The sequence below is a fragment of the Lynx canadensis genome, chromosome D4, assembly GCF_007474595.2.
Source record: "Lynx canadensis isolate LIC74 chromosome D4, mLynCan4.pri.v2, whole genome shotgun sequence".
Taxonomy (NCBI): Eukaryota; Metazoa; Chordata; class Mammalia; order Carnivora; family Felidae; genus Lynx; species Lynx canadensis.
In genome coordinates, this window is record NC_044315.2 from 20244511 (window position 1) to 20259401 (window position 14891).

Sequence of the window (14891 nt, forward strand, 5' to 3'; positions counted from 1 at the left end):
GGGTATTATCCTTCTGTGTGGAAGGAATGTAAGTGGTAGGGCAGACAGAAGGGAAGGCTGTCTTTCTTCGTGATCTTGCCTGTTAGAGCTCCTTTGTTCTAGTGTCTGCCTATTTCCCAAATTCCCGTTGATAGGAAAGATCCATGGAAATGGTTTATACCAAGATATGATAGCCAATGACTCTAGGCTCATTAAAGAATAAGGGCTTCAGGTATATTATAATACCAAACCTAAAAAATTTAGAGATCAGTGTTGACATTTCGGTGTTGAGCTTCCAGATTATTGCATAGTCTAGAAATGCTGTCAAATATATTTGATTATTGGGTACATTTCTATATGATTTATATAATTACTATGAGATTACATATGCCTGTGAGAGAAGAATGGAAAGGCAGGTACCAAAATAATAATTAGTGTTGTGTTTGTTGAAAATAGGGAAAAATCCTTCTTCTTCCACCAGTTATTCAACTTGTAACACTTCTGTTTGGTACCTTTTATAATAAAAGGAACTAGAACAACAAGTAAATGTAGATGTCTGAAGAATAAAGTCCAAAGTTGAGATGAGCTATCAGCTGGCTATAAATGGATTAGCTCATAGGAAGGGAGAGTGAAAGACTGGCAGACTATCCAGGGTGCAGAAAAACTGTAGCCCGAATCCAGTAGAGCTTACAGTGGGGTTGTATGATGCCCTCCTCCTTTCTTGTCTCTCTAAAGAAATTGATGGTAGAAGCAAGACCATTAGAAATCTGGATTATTGGGGCGCCTGAGTGGCGCAGTCGGTTAAGCGTCCGACTTCAGCCAGGTCACGATCTCGCGGTCCGTGAGTTCGAGCCCCGCGTCGGGCTCTGGGCTGATGGCTCAGAGCCTGGAGCCTGTTTCCGATTCTGTGTCTCCCTCTCTCTCTCTCTGCCCCTCCCCCGTTCATGCTCTGTCTCTCTCTGTCCCAAAAATAAATAAACGTTGAAAAAAAAATTAAAAAAAAAAAAAAAAGAAATCTGGATTATTGTTTTGAATTCTAGTAGGAATTCTCAGCCTGGCTTGGTGTTGAATCACCTGAGTGATAAAGACACAAAGCGACTAAATCTAATAACCTAACAGTCTTACTCCACTTAGGTCAGAATGACTCCCACTCTGCAGAGCGTCCTTTAAAATGCCTCATTCCTGGGGCGCCTGGGTGGCGCAGTCGGTTAAGCATCCGACTTCAGCCAGGTCACGATCTCGCGGTCTGTGAGTTCGAGCCCCGCGTCAGGCTCTGGGCTGATGGCTCAGAGCCTGGAGCCTGTTTCCAATTCTGTGTCTCCCTCTCTCTCTGCCCCTCCCCCGTTCATGCTCTGTCTCTCTCTGTCCCAAAAATAAATAAACGTTGAAAAAAAAAATTAAAAAAAAAATAAAATGCCTCATTCCAGAAAAATGACTTAATCCCACTTTTATATCATATTTGTTTTTGTATAGAATATCCAGGGTCATGAATTTTTTGAAGAGTGGCAACTGGTTCTTGGTTGAGCTTTTTTTTGTACTTAGAGAAAGCAGATATGTGCTATCCTTCCCTCACCACCTCAACCAAGGTATCATGGCTTATTTATCTCTGCATATATTCCTTTTAAACCAGGAGTCTACCCGTCATCCTTTTAAAAGCTGAAAGGTTTGAAAAGGCAAGCAATTCCATCCCAGTCCCCCACATTCTGTTGTGGGACTCATTTCTTTTTTTTTTTTTTTTTAATTTTTTTTTCAACGTTTATTTATTTTTGGGACAGAGAGAGACAGAGCATGAACGGGGGAGGGGCAGAGAGAGAGGGAGACACAGAATCGGAAACAGGCTCCAGGCTCTGAGCCATCAGCCCAGAGCCTGACGCGGGGCTCGACCTCACAGACCGCGAGATCGTGACCTGGCTGAAGTCGGACGCTTAACCGACTGCGCCACCCAGGCGCGCCGGGACTCATTTCTTACACAAGCGGTTCTATCCGTAAAGGGGGGAATATGCCGTAAGTAAATATCGCCTCGTAGTTTTAACAGTAATCCAGGGATAGTGTTGTTTTCCACCAAGACACACATTTTGATCTTCAGGGTTTAATATGTAATTTATCTCACACATTTAGGGCTCCTCCATATTGGTGATTAAATGCCAAGTGAGCTATTTTACTTATTTGGATGAAGACAAGGAATTTGCATTCAATATTCTAAAAACACAACCAACTATTTGATCTGTAAGGCAATGTAGACCATTGAGTACGTGCACAGTTTAAAAAATTCCATCCTTTGAAATCGTGGTTGAAAATGTCGAAGTCGAGCTGCAGTGAGCCTCGCCTGAACAAGAGAAAGCCCCCAACCTCACTAATAAAACTTTCAGATTTTTTGATTGAATGCCATTTGAAATTACCCTCATCACGTTAACGTGCAATAGGTAGCATGCAGTAGGGTTGCCTCTCGACATGACCCTATTAGAGATTGCCACTTGTAAGGAAATCAATTCAAAAGCAGAGGCTGTATTAAGCTGGATACCAGGTCAAATGACACTATTTGGGGGAAAAATGGAGAGGTACTTCAGCCTAATGATTTGTGAAAAGTTAAGTAACAACAAATTCCATGAATATGAAATTGCGGAAAGAATGCTCTCATCACTGCTTTTCTCTCTCAGCCCTCTGTGCTGACGGTAGCCGTGAGGAATTAGAAATGGCACCTGCTTGTACGCCTGTCTCTCTGAAAATGATGCTTTCTAAGACTGTGATTTTAGAGCATTTAAGGTGGAAAGGGGGAAATTTCAGTTTGGGGTTCTCAAAGTTTGTTTTTTTTTTTTTTTTAGTCAGTAAAAGGGATGGTAGGAAGCACAGTTAGAGTATTCTGACAACTCCTACCTATTTTTGCTTCTGGGAACCTTTGTATATTCGTGCAGCTGGTTGTAGAGAAATTTGACAGTTTTCGTGGGAAGCTGTGGAAATCTCAGGAAAAAGCAAACTTGGTTTCTGCATTAATAGATGATGGAAGTGGATTTGGGATCCTCCACTAATTTATAATTGGTTTTAGGAATTGTAATTTTTGTCAACTTCTTGCTGGAATATAATATAATGAGTGTTAATCTACAACACAATGAAACTACAGCACAATGTAAAGTGTTGTATAACGTCATACAAATAGAAAAGTATGTACATCATAAATTACAACCACGGATTTTTCACACACTGAACACATACCTAGGTAAATCTGTAAGATCGAGAAATAACTGTGCAGAAGCCTCTCTGATGACCTCTTCCCATCTCTACAGTTCACCAAGGGTAATCATTTTTCTGTCTTCTAGATTCATTTTGCCTCCTGTGTACTTTCCAGAAATGAACTCATACTGTGTGCCCTTTCTTGAGTCTGGCCTCTCTCACTCAACATTGTAAGGCCCGTGCATAATTGTCTTATTTTATTTTAAGTTATTCATCCTCATCATTGTTTATTCTTCTCCTGTGCGATTATGCCATTTATCCATTCTCGCTGGGTCTTGAGGCTCACTGTTTTGGCTCCTATAAGCAGGGCTGCTGTGGACATTCTTATACAGATCTTTTGATGAAACACATACACACATTTCTGTTGGGTATGTACTTGGGAGTAGATTTGCTGAGTCATATGGTTTAGATAAGTCCCTGTTGTGTAAATATTGCCAAACAGATATCCAGCGTGGGTGCTGTTTCCCCTTCTGCCAGCAGTGGATGGGGATTCCGGTTGGTCCACACCCTCCACACTTGATGCGGGTGTGCGGCTGCTAGGGATTGTCGAGGTTCCTGAGGACACTGTTGTTTTCTTGTTCATCTCAGTGTTCAGAGCATTGACCCCAATGATGGCACTTGGCTGGGTTCCCAGATTACTTTCAACACTAATAATAGATGGATTTATGAGCAGAGGGGTCATAGAAGCAAAACTGAGGTCTATGTGGAGTCAGAAAGTTAGATCCTGGGGGGATCATGATGGCTACCCATTAGGCTTCCTTGCAGTGGCTTTTGTTGAGGATATGTCAGTATGAGGGGACCATCCATTAGGACCTTTCTGGTGAAAATTGAATCAGACCATGATAGCTTCCTCTTGCTACCCACATACGTACAGATTTTTCTTTTACGGTAGCAACCCCCATGTGCAAAAAGGCAGTTTTCTTTACTATTCTATATTTGTTTTGAAGTGTTAACATGTATATTCTTATTAGAAAACTATCTGTTCCTTTCAAGGAAACTCAGATAGTTTTGCTTTAAAACCCTGTATCTTTTATGTAAATATTCAGCTAAGTTGAAAATTCGCCCTTCTACTCAGTTTCCTGTCTCTCAAGACATGATCAGTTTTCCCAGGGGACATTGAAGAAATAGTGTCTGGTTGCTTCCTGGGCTACCTCAACCCCATTATCTTCCAAGATGGGTGGCTTGATCTGCCTGGACTCTGGCTGAGGTTCCTGCCGTAGCCTTTGGTCGTGAGGCCCACGAGCTCTGCATCTTGAGTTCAAGTCTGGGATGTTTCTATTTATGATCCCCAGAGTCCCCTTATGACTCCTTTGGAAGTGGGGGAGGGTACTCAGCTGCTATCCTGTGCCTCTCTGGGGGTGTGACAGACTTTGTGGAGCTTCTCTTCAGGCTAATCTGCTGGAGCACTTCCCCCGATCATTACCACGTCTCTCCCTGCTCTAGGTTGCCCCCAGCCCCATACACATCTCAAGGATTTTCTCAAAGGCCCAGCAGTAACTCTGCTGCTGAGATTCCCCAGCCCCACACTAGATATTTCTCCCATTCTGCCACCCTTTGTTTATGTGTCTGAGAAGAGTTTGGATAGAGTTGGTGGGAGCTCTTAAGATAGTCGCCAGTCTCTCCATCAGAGTCTTTTTTTTTTTTTTTTCTTGCCTGCTCATTAAACATTAGTCCCTTGTGAGGTGGGGGAAGGCAAATTGCTTCATTCATGGTGCATTCTTCTTGGCTGTCTAGTTTTAACATGAACCCTGTTCAGTGTTCTAAGTTTGGTTATTGATATTTAAAACCTCGGGAAACTGTGAGAAGCCATGGCTCCCCCTTTTCACTTAATACAGCAAGTTCTTGGCCGACTAAGTCACGTACCCTTCAGACTTTATCCGCATGGTTTTGAGAAGTCTGTTGAGTCATTTGACTTTCGGTCCTGGGTGAATGTGTGTTTTCTCCCAGAGTGCAGTGACTCCATAAAGCTACTATTTTGGTTTAAATGGTGGAGAGAAAAATGGGGTGAGGGTAATAGGAACACATAGTTTTATATCAAATCATGACCCACTACCTGGTGGAACTAACTGCCTTCCCTGTGTATACAGGAGGTGAAACACAAGGAACTAGGAGATCTGTTTGCCCGGGGGACCTTTTAACTTCTCCATGTAATAATATCGCTTTTCATTTTTCTTAAGAATATGAAAATAATAAGCTCAGTATTAAGTTCACTAAGATGAGTGGGCCTACTTCCAAGAAGATAAATTAGAAATAATGAAAGAAGAAAGGAATATGCCATGTTTATGAAATTTCCATGAAAATTCACTTTTTTTTTGGTCAGAGCTCCAAATTAGGTAACAATGTTATGGCAGGATGTTACAGTTAATGCGCCAGGGAGGGCAATAAAAAGATTGAGAATACCCTCTCCACTTTGAAGCGGACTCCCTGTTATGCCAGCGGGCTCGTCTCAAAAATAGCCCCTTCTTTGTTCACACCGAGGGTCAAGTAAGTTAAATCAGCCTGAGTTTCCAGGTTTGCTTAGAGGTTAGAAGAAATCCCAAGCAGAAGGGCTTCTGTAAAGAAGGGCTAATAAAAACCATTTCAGTTGGTCAGTTTTTCTGGATTTCTTGAAATTTCCATTTTGCTATGTATGATCAAAGACTGAACGTATGTCTGAATGTGTCGGGCCCAAGGGATGACATTCCTACATCTGATGGTTCCTTTATCCTAGCAATGGATTAAATCCACTTATTAACATAGCCTTTCTTGTAGTCTCTTGTACTTACAAGTGTGAGACCCTTCTGATTCAGTGTCACAATAATTTTTTGTAGATATCTACTAGAAATACTTTTATCCCACACTTAGCCCAAGGCTATGTGTTCATTTACTCATGCATTTTTTTTTATTCATTCTATGTACTTTCAACAGATTAAGGGAGCACAAGAGAATATAGAGATGAGTAAAACCTGATGCATGGTGTTAAGGAGCTCACTATCCAGTGGTATAGACAGTTTTTACTTTGTAAAAACAAAGTACAGAGAAGTGTTATTGGTGCTGGGATAAATGAAGTACAGTGAGGCACAAATGTGAGAGTGGTTTTCCATACTGGGGAAGGTTCAAAACTTTTCATAAAAACAAAAACAAAACAAAAAGCAGGAGTTGGACTTAGATGTTCAAAAGGTGAGCAATGTGGGGGCTCCTGGGTGGCTCAGTCGGCGAGCATCCGGTTTCAACTCAGGTCATGATTTCGACTCAGGTCAGTTCATGGGTTCAAGCCCCACGTCGGGATCTGTGCTGACAGCTCAGAGCCTGGAGCCTACTTCGGATTCTGTGTCTCCCTCTTTCTCTGCCCCTCCCCCACTCATGCCATGTCTCTGTCTCTCAAAAATAAATAAACATTTAAAAAAATTAAAAAAAAAAAAAAAGGTGAACAATGTGGAGAGGAACACTCCTAGCAGGAAGTGAAACAGGACCCAAGCTGTGGTGTCATGGAGCCACATGACATCTCCAGAGACCCCAGAGTATGGTTCAAGTGTGCCGTACAGGAGCTCAGACCTTGAGAAGAGCAGCAGAGGTTCACACGTCTAGATGGTGGTGTTTCTGGTATGTCTGTAAGTTGTCTCTGGAAGTGGATAGAGAATATGATCACATGCGTGTCTCAGGTAATTTGGCAGGAAGACAACTCGGCTTATATAACAAGACGCTGTTAATGTTTTTCAACATTACAGAAACTACATAGGAGGCCTGGGCTAAGTTTCTGGCAGTGGAATAGAAGGACAAAGGTGTATATGAGAAATAGGTTGGGTCTGTACAATTCTGATGTTTCTATCCTGGGTGGGAAGAAATAAAGGGGACAATCCGTGAGATAAATAATTCAGAAAAGAGTCAAGTTCTTGGGAGGGGGACAAATGATCATTTTGGCTAGGTTGAGTTTTAGACACTTAGATGTTCAAGAGAAATTGTGTAATATATAGTTGGCTAGGTGGAGGTGACGTGATACTTTAGAGGTCCCCTATCTTTAATAAGTTCATCGAGCTTCTTCTGATAAATGTTTATCAACCAATTATGCATTGGAGGGAGGGAGCTTGCTCGAGAAGCCACAGATCTTTATTATGTTTCAGAAAATGTTTGCTTCCATTAATTCTCATTGCTTTGGAGAAGCTCTTGAAACAATCTTATCTCTGTTTCTTATGATATATTTTATCAAACAGTGAAAACAAAAACGTGTTTTTATTTATTGCAAGAAACATGAGTTACTTTATTGGTAGAAGCTTTCCTGGAATGAAAGAACTAACACAATGATGGAGAGTTTCCATATCAGAGAAGTTTTTAAGATTTGACAAGTTAAACCTTTTGAAATAGCAAACATTACCGAGAGGCCTGACTGCTTGTTACAGATGGATGCCTTTTCAAATGTGACTTTGGTAAACAAAGTTGCATTTGAACTACCACAGAGACCAAGGGTCAAAGAAACAACATTATTTCCAAGGGGTAGGAGTATTGTAGACAGAAAGTCTCAATTTTGTTTAAGGGCAAAAGTGACATTATTTTATGGTATGTAATAATTGTAGGTAAGTGTGTAAACTATTACAGAATGGTCACAATGTAATTCTTATATAAGTATTTCAGTGTCTTATTGGATTTCTCCAAGCTGGTTCAGAAACCCTTGGGTTAGATCAGTGGTTCTCAATCGGGGTGATTTTGCCAACAGCCTCCTCCCTCCTTCTAACCTGGCATAAAGAGATGTTCAGCAGTGTCTGGAGATGTTTTTCATTCATCATAATGTGGTCGGAGTTTTGGGAGTGGTTGTTACTGGTGTTTAGTAGGTAGAGATCAGGGATGGTGCTAGATATCTTACAATACACAGGCAGCGCCCCCTCCCCCCACCACCACAAAGAATTATCCAGCTGAAATATCAGCAGTGCAGAGGTTGAAAACCCTGGCTTCATAACAAAATAAGTGACACTTGCATTAAAAAGTAGAGAACTAATTGTCTGAATTGATTTTCAAGTTTGGATCTAATTCCTTCCTAAGTAATTACTTGCTGGGTGGTGGTGGTGGGTGTCTGTGTGTGTGTGTGTATTTGTTTGCTTGTTGTTTTTACCTAGAGTTATTGTTGTTTTGAGTTAATTGCATTTTATGCCCTAAACTTATGGGTTTTAAATGGAATTAAGCTATATCAGCATTTTACTTCTTTCATCTTATATATATATATATTATATACGCATATATATGTACATATACATATATACGCTTAACTAATCACATTTCTATAAACTCTAAAACTACTTTGGTTTTCAGAATGGCAATGTAGACAGAGCTTTATGAATGTCGATCTAAATCATTGAGTCTTGAATGACTGCATAGTCCCATGTCTACCAGGTCGGTGTCTTTCTCTTTTTTTAGTAGGATACATTAATGGGGTACATTTGTGTATTTCATTGTTATTTATAAAATGTTTTTATATACATTTACACTTTCCCATTTAATGCTTATAAATCTGGTATCAGTTAATTATTATTATCATAACCTTTGTAAAAATGAAAAAAATGAGAAAACAAGAAAAAACTTCCCCAGCTATTTGGGGCATATTAACTATAAAATAAAATCGGATATTTGTTTGCTCATTTGAAATCAGCAATGGTACAGGTACTGTGATAAGTACTGTGCTAAGTTCTGGAAGTAAAGCCAGAGTCTGTGTTGAATCCTATGATGAAAGCTTTAGCCTCTTTTATTTTTATTTTCATTTTTTTAATGTTTAACATTTTGAGACAGAGACAGAGAGCAAGCAGCAGAGGGGCAGAGAAAGAGGGAGACACAGAATCTGAAGCAGGCTGCAGGCTCTGAGCTGTCAGCACAGAGCCCAGTGTAGGGTCCAAACTCATGCACTGTGAGATCATGACTTGAGCTGAAGTCAGACGGAACCACCCAGGATCCCCAGCTTTAGCCTCTTAGGATTAGAACTTAGGTTCTTTGAGAGATTCCAGGACCAGAAAAGGGTTTGTCTTTGATATCTTACTACCATAATGTTATTCACTCTTGTAGAGTTAGAAGAGGTGGGACTGATGCCATGGACACCATGGACAATTTATTAATTAACACCCTTAAAGTGTGAGAAGTGGCAAAATTCTGATTTTTGAATGTCACATTCCTGTACCTAATTATCTTGTCTTCCTGGTTCTACTGGCTGCGGGTTATGGATCAGCAAAAGAAAGCAGTTATAAGCATACACATCTGAAGAATTTAAAAATATCAGAGCTAGAAAAGATCTTTGAGAACCCCCATTTTCATACCCCATATGGTCAGAGGGGTCAAGCTACTCCTTATGTCACAGACAGTTACTAAGAGAGAGGTAAAAACAACAACTAAACTTCAGACATCCTGACTCCCAGCTAGGTAGCCTTTTCTACCAAATTTCTTATCTGCCTTCCTCATAGAGCTCCATGTTTGAGGACACATAGGATGACCGGCCAGTGCAGCTTGTCTGGGACTCTGTGTTAGCACTGTCTGTCTTACATTGTGGGAAAGCCCTTAGCCCTAGGCAAATGGGAAAAGTTGGTCACCCTCAGTTGACAAGATGCATAGAAGTTATTTATTAGTTGGATGAGTATTACTGATCATAAGACTCTTATGTCATTTGCTAGTTTTCTTGCTGCACGTTCACCAAAAATGAACTTTTGTTTCCACCCTACCAGTGTGAGGTGAGATGACTAAATCTGTGCCTTTGTTCAGGGGTCTGCTCACAATCAGTTCTTCCTATCTCCATTATTGCTAGTCAGCTTTATCTGTCTTTGCCAATCAACTTTCTGATTAATGACTTCCTGTTATGAGAATACTGTCTTTCTTCATTAGGATCCTGTCTTTGGGTATCAACTTACAGCATTTCTACAGCCTGCTCAAATATTTTCTGACTTAATATTGGTTGCCCAGACTGGAAATTAGTCTACTGTAAGAGGTGGGTAATAATATAGGAGAATATAACACCAAGGGGTCATGGGCATGTTGAGTAGGAAATACTAGGAGATATTGTAACATCTCCCATTTGTATGAGATAATCTTTTCAATAATGTACAGAGGTTATTTGTTTAACATGTTCCATTAACACAAGAAATAAAACTCCAGTCTGTTCATACGCATAAGCCTTTGAGATGACTGGACCTATTTGCCAAGAGAACTGGAATTAACCCCTAGACCGAGTTAGTGAATTTCTCCTTTGAGTCTCTAAATGCCTAGAGAAGAGACAGATGTTTTCATTGAAATGTGAAAACTTTCCACCTTCTTCATGTATGGCAGTGTTGGCAAAAGTATTTGCTTGAAAATCTTAAAAATGTTTATGTCACAATGAGATACCTCTTCGCGTATAACAAAGTGGCCATAATAGAAAAGTCAGACAAACAGTTCTTGGTGGGGACGTAGAGAAATTAGAACCCTTATATATTGCTGCTAGGGATATAAAATGGTACAGACACTTTGGGAAACAGTTTGGCAGTTTCTTTAAAAAAATTTTTTTTTTAACATTTATTCATTTTTGAGAGACAAAGAGACAAAGCGTGAGTTCAGGGGGCAGAGTGAGAGGGAGAAACAGAACCCAAAGCAGGCTCCAGGCTCCAAGCTGTCAGCACATATCCTGCCACAGGACTCGAACTCATGGACCATGAGATCATGACTTGAGCCGAAGTTGGACGCCCAACCAACTGAGCCACCCAGGCGCCTCAGTTTGGCAGTTTCTTAAAATGTGAAACATAGATATTCTATGTCACCCAGCAGTTCCAATCCTGGGTATCTACCCAAGAGAGAAAAAAAAATCATGTCTAATACCAAGACTTGCACACGAATGTTCATAGCAGCATTGTTCCTAAGAGCTAAAAGTGGAAACAAACCAAATGCCAATTGGCTGGTGAACGGGTGAACAAAATGTGGTCTAGCCATATGATGGAGTACTATTTGCAGTAAAAGGAAATGAAGTACTAATACATTCTTTAAGATTGTTGAACCCAAAAACATGCTAAATGAGAGAAGCCGGACTCAAGACATCACACATTGTATGATCTCATTTATATGAAATGTCCAGAAAAACCAAGCATAGAGGAAAAGTACATTGGTGATTGCCTGAAGCTAGAGGTATGAACAGGGAGTGAGTGCACGTAGACATAAGGGCTCTCTCTGGGGTGATAGCAATGTTCTAAAATTAGACAGTTGCACAAATATGTGACTTTATTAAAGATTGTTAAATTGTGTACTTGAACAGGTCAATTTTATGGCATGGAACAAAACCATATACCTCAATAGAGCTATCTGATAAAAAAGAAAGCATGCTCGTCTCAATTTACCTTTCTTAAAATTACATAGGGCCAGGAAAGGACATCAAGACTAAAAGACCAAGATAATGTAAGATTGTGCATGGAGGGATTTCATGAAGTCCTTGTTTCTTTTTACATGGTTATTTTACAGAAAGAATTGAACCTGTGCTACTTGGCAGACCTTCCCTGCCAGTGTGTTTTGGAGAGCCTACATTGCTTTGGCTAATCTAGCTCTTTTGTTCTCTTTCCCCCCATCTCATTACCAGTGTCTCTTTGGTGGCATTTAGAGCAAGGGAATAATGCATTTTCTTTCTATAAGTTGGAACAGAGTTTGGAGCCTCTGTACAATGAGAGAACCAACATCGAGGAGAATCCTTATCATACAATAATGGCATCTTATGATCCAGGAAAAATGGCATCCCTCATCCTCTCTTCCCTCCACCAAAATCACCTGCAATGAGAGAGAGTGGAAACTCCATTCCATAGTCAGACTCCAGCAGAATCCAAGTGAGCTGTCCCAGCCCACCTGCCACAGGCAGAGTGTGGGGAGAGGAGGGAAGAGATTTGCAGTAGACAGTTGAAAAGGGCAAGAGAGAGGCCGACTGCTTTACATTTTTTTCTTGAGGTTTCTTAAGATGCCCGTCTGCTTATCACTTCACATTGAAGTTCCCAGACCAGTCTGGCTCCCACATAGACTCTCCCTCTCCTCCCCCTGCCACCGTGGCTCCTTGCCCACACCCCGGCTTATTTTCCATCACACTACCTGGAAGTCAGCCCTTTGTGCAAGTTAGGGACCAAATCAAAGCCGGCAAAATGGAATGTGTAGGTTATTTACGGATTGTTGCCGAGCAAATTTAATCATGGGCCTGTTGTAACTCCATCATCATTTCCCTTGACGAGAACATCACAGACTTAAATTTTGCAAAGGAGGGAGAAGTGGCCATCATCCAACTATAACAGTAACAGCCAATTCTGCTGTGATGGGAAGAGGTGCTGTATTAGTGCCAATACATTAACCAACTTTTCAATTGCGGGAGGGAAACCGATTGCCATTACAATTCCCATGGTGCTCCTCCATGAAGGTAACAGAACTGCTTGAATGAGCATTCATTTCCACCTCTGCTGGAGTGTGTGTGTGTGTGTGTGTGTGTGTGTGTGTGTGTGTGTGTGTGTAAGAAAGAGCGTGAAAGAACAAGCAAATGACTGGTTAAGACTTGAGAGTAGGCATGAGGGCTAGACATCCTGAATGATTCTTTCATTGCTAGTTGTGTGGTCTTGGGCAAGTCAATCAGCTACTATGAAACTTGGGCTGTATTTGCAAAATAATAATGATAATAATGCCACCTACTAGTTGATTAAAGAGGGCCACAAATTCTTTCACATTCCTTCCATCAGAAGATGAAGTCTTTGTCCCCTCCCCTTGAATCTAAGTAGGCTGTGTGACTGCTTTGACTGATAGAATATGGTAGAAGTGACAGTCTGCCAATTTCTGGGCATTGGCTTTCGAGGACTGGCAGCTTCTATCTCCTGGCTTGCAGAGAGTCCTGAGCTGCCATTTATGAAGTCTGACTGTGCTGAAACTACCAAGCTGGAGAGGCCATCTGTTGGTGTTTCAATTGACTATTCCAGAGGAGCTCATTCTTCCAGCCATCCCAACATACCAGGCATGTGAACGAAGCCATCTTGGATTCTCCATATAAGCCTGGCACCACCCCAAGTGACCTCAGTTGATGTCACACGGAGCAGGAGAACTGTTCCGCTGAGCACTGTTCAGATTCCTTGGCCACAAATTCATAAGGTGTATTAAATCACTTGCTGTTTTAAGCTGCTAAGTTTTGGAATAATTTCAACAGATAACCAAAACACCTACTACAAAGCTGTTGAAAAGATTCAGTGTAATAATAAAAAGTGTTTATTAAATAGTAGCTTTTAATGCTATTTTAATAATAATGAAGATAATACTAATAAAAAGGAACATACTCTAGCCTTGCCTAATACAAAAAACTGACCTCTTTTAATTAATTTAAGGAACTAAAACCCTTCCTGACCTGCAGGTTTTGTTTTTAACAACAGATGATATGAGTACTTGCCTGGAATAATTGGAGAGTCACACCCATCACGATAAAGCAAGAATTTAGTGGGTACCTCCAATATGGCAGGCACCACACACACATTTTCTCATTTAATTCTTACAGCAACCTTATGAGGTGACACCGTGGGTCCATGTCTTACAATGGGCGCAGAAATGTCGAGTAACTTGCACAAAGTTTCGCAGCTAAGAAGTGGATGGAACCAAAATCTGAACACATGGCTGCCTGCCTGCAAGGCGGAGAAGATGCCTGAATTGAATTGGTTCTTGAAGGATGTGTGAGAGTAGAATGACAGCAGGAGGGAGGCTTGGAGTCTTTATAGGGATGTCTGCACTGGGAATGGTGAGAAGATGGGTTGCAGTCTTCTCTGAAGAGAGAGAGACATGAGCTTCAATCAGCAAAATCTTATTCTCAGGGATGAATGGGAGGCCCAAGTCCCTACTTCTCACTGATGAGGAAGGATGCGGTAATGGGCTTGGAGAGACCGGCCGGGTGCTAGAAGTCAGGGTGAGAATGATTGAAAGCTCAAAGTTTGCTTCGACTCACGGTTTCTGCTGAGTCTGACTTTCATCTCCTCTCTTGGCTTTCGGCAAAGCAAGTGCTGGCAGAGAACAAAGTCTGCTTCCTTTAGTGCCTGAGGGACACAGCCAATATCAAAGTTGATGAAGAAACAGATTGCGTTTGTCGGGATATCTTCTGAACTTCTTGCTAAATCATTGTAGCCCGTGACCTAAAATAACTCCCACGATGAAACTTCTGGCCCATGCTTGCCTTCAGTCCTCTGTGAACAGCAGGGCTCCCTGTAGCCTCTTGTAGCTCTGAATTGGGCATATGGAGTAGAAGGTTCATGGCTGACAGGAGCAGAATTTCAGGCCCAGTACTGTGCCCCTGCTTACCTCCTGGGGCACAGAACCTCATGCTGTGCTTGACTAGTCGAAGTACCTCATCCTTGACACTCTAACCTCGCATCCTCCCCGAGTACACTGACCTTACAGATAGTCTCTCACTGATCTCCTCACACTTTCTTCTCTACCTCACTGTCGCCTAGTGTGCAAACCTGGGAAGTACCGAGGCTGGCTCCTCCCCATTCTCTGGCTTTGGAGCAGTAACTGGGCACAGCAACTAAAATGAAAATACAAACCATCCCAACCAATCATGTTAACGAAATAAAAAGGAATAGAAAAGGAAAAAACAGGCCAGCTGGAGTGAATAAGTACTTGTAGAGTTAAACAACTTTCTTACCTTTCTTTTCTCTGGAGGCTGTCCATATAGAATATCAGAAGGACGATTTTGAACATCATGGCCTCTGAATTCC